Source organism: Colobus angolensis, unplaced genomic scaffold, assembly GCF_000951035.1.
Source record: "Colobus angolensis palliatus isolate OR3802 unplaced genomic scaffold, Cang.pa_1.0 Scaffold303, whole genome shotgun sequence".
Classification (NCBI taxonomy): domain Eukaryota; kingdom Metazoa; phylum Chordata; class Mammalia; order Primates; family Cercopithecidae; genus Colobus; species Colobus angolensis.
This window is the reverse complement of record NW_012116300.1, coordinates 488,184-490,529: the sequence shown is the minus strand read 5'-3', so window position 1 is coordinate 490,529 and position 2,346 is coordinate 488,184. Positions and strand designations below refer to the sequence as shown.

Below are 2,346 nucleotides of genomic sequence, written 5' to 3'. Positions count from 1 at the left end.
GAGTAGCTGGGACTACAGGTGTGTGCCACCATGCCCGGCTAATTTTTGTATTTTTAGTAGAGGACAGCGTTTCCCCATATTGGCCAGGCTGGTCTTGAACTCCTGACCTCGTGATCTGCCCACCTTGGCCTCCGAAAGTGCTGGGATCACAGGCGTGAGCCCCTGCCTGTGGTTACTTTTTCCCTAGTGATTTTTTTATGATGATGCAGCTATATGTTGAAATGGAAAGATACTCGTTTTAGGGAGTAAAATTGGTTATGAAACAAAAATAATAACAAAGTTGCTTTTGAAGACTATGTATTAAAATGTTAGTGGTAGTTATATTTTTAATTTTTATGGGTACATGGTAGGTGTATATATTTATGTGGTACATGAAATGTTTTGATGCAGGCATGGAATGTGTAATCACTTCAAGGTAAATGGGGTATCTTCCCTGGCGATGTTTAACATGATTTCCAAAATGAATTGCTCGCTATATTTGGTGTGTTTTCCATTCCCAGATGGTACTGCCTTTTAAGGTCTATTACTTAAAGGTAAGTGTGGCTCTGGTTCTTATGGCCTTTACTGTATCCTTCATGAGAAGTTGATACTGATCGGAAATTGACACAGAGCCTTCTCACCTACACCAAGGGAGTCTAGGTAAGCAAGATTATCTTTATCCCATATTCAGCAAGAGGTTTTCTTATTGGTGTTCAGAATGCTTGACTGAGCAGTTACAAAACTGTTGCTACCTAGTCTCCAGTTTTATCAAGGAAACAATGGCTGCAACTCATGCCTGCAAGAACAAGAGGCTCACACAGTTTTGAAATTAGTGCAACTTCTAGCTGGATAGGAGTCTTTTTAGTTTCATTTAGCCTTGACTTGAAACTAATAGGATTCTTAAAATGAGAAAAAGGCTCAGGGCTCTAAATGTACCTTCGACATGTTAATTCTGTTGCCAAAAACTGGCTTTGCTCTGTATTAACTCCAGCAGAATTCTTTTTCAGTCACTGAGGCCAGAGGTGCTTCTGACCTACTGATACTGAATCATTATTGTTACTAGAAGCTGCAACTAAAGACTCCTGGAGGGTAGTAAGAGGTACAGAGAATGCAGGTTAGATACAGTGAGGACAGAGAAGAAATGATGGGTTGGAGGCTGGGTGTGGTCACTCTCACCTATAATTCCAGCTACTCTAGAGGCTGAAGCAAGAGAATCACTTGAGTCCAGGAGTTCAAGGCTGCAGTGAGCTAGCATTGCGCCACTGCACTCCAGCTTGGATGACAGAGCAAGACTTTGTTTTTTTTTTTTAAAAAAAAAAAAGATGGGTTGCTTTGTAGTTTAGAGAACTACATGTTTAGATAGTTATTATTTCCCCAAAAGGGCCCATGAGATTGAAATTCTGAGATCCAGGGTTTGTCTGACACTAGCCTATGAGTTGTAGAGATGGTATGGCCAGGAGTGAAGTGATGGCCTTGTGTCTTTCTCCCCTGCAGCATACAGAACGACTGTACCTGGAAGAAGGAAGTGCAGAGCCAGCCTGAGTTAGGAGTAGAGCTCCAGAGAGTGAGTCAAAGCCCTCTGTGTCCTGCTGTGAATGATGCCCTCATAGTCAGAGGAAGCCTACTTAAGTGAAATCCATTTTTGACTTGTCAAGTATTAAATATTTTCTTAATTTTTAGTACTGAACAATAGAAGGCATCTAGTGAAACAAATGCTTTCACTTTCTTGCTAGGAGGGTAAATGAGTATATTCTTACATTAGGTACACAGGGATACAGTACAAGTATACCAGCCTCTCTGAACTATAAACAAGTAAACAAGATTTGGTCTAAACATCAGTCTCTTGTGAGTCTGATTGATAAGCCCAGTCTCAGGGCACATTGACAATGTTAGTGGAGAACAAGACTCTCCCAGTGTGCTGCCCTGACCCCCCCGAGATTGGTCTGTGTAGCCATGTGGTGGTCATCCTGTACCACTTCTGGTTTGGTTCTAATCAAAGGAAGCATCTATCATCTTTGGTGATCCGTCTTACACACTTGCATCATTTTATACCAAAGGAAGAATTTCTTTTGTTAAAAATGTATTTTTCATTATCTACTCATAAAGAAGGAACCAAAGGTCTGGGTGCAGTGGCTCCTGCCTGTAATCCCAGCACTTTTAGGAGGTGAGGCAGGCAGATCACTTAAGGTTAGGAGTTCGAGATCAGCCTGCCCAAAATGTTGAAACCCCATCTCTACTATCTAAAAAAACACAAAAATTTAACCAGGCGTGGTGGTGCCTGACTATAGTCCCAGCTACTCGGGAGGCTGAGGCAGGAGAATCGCTTGAACCCAGGAGGTGGAGGTTGCGGTGGGCCGAGATCGCGCC

The 2,346-nt window shown here is 42.3% G+C and overlaps 1 protein-coding gene across 2 annotated transcripts in view; it reads left to right on the top strand.

Annotated features, from left to right (window-relative positions):
* NAA60 (N(alpha)-acetyltransferase 60, NatF catalytic subunit) overlaps window positions 1–2,346 on the top strand; it is a 42,186-nt gene that overhangs the window by 3,702 nt on the left and 36,138 nt on the right. Inside the window, exons 2-3 of one of the 2 annotated variants that reach the window (XM_011950186.1) lie at window positions 501–639; window positions 1,474–1,543. The gene's annotated coding sequence lies outside the window, so the exon portion shown is untranslated. The remainder of the gene's footprint in view (window positions 1–500; window positions 640–1,473; window positions 1,544–2,346) is intronic. The other variant, XM_011950185.1, reaches the window with a different exon arrangement.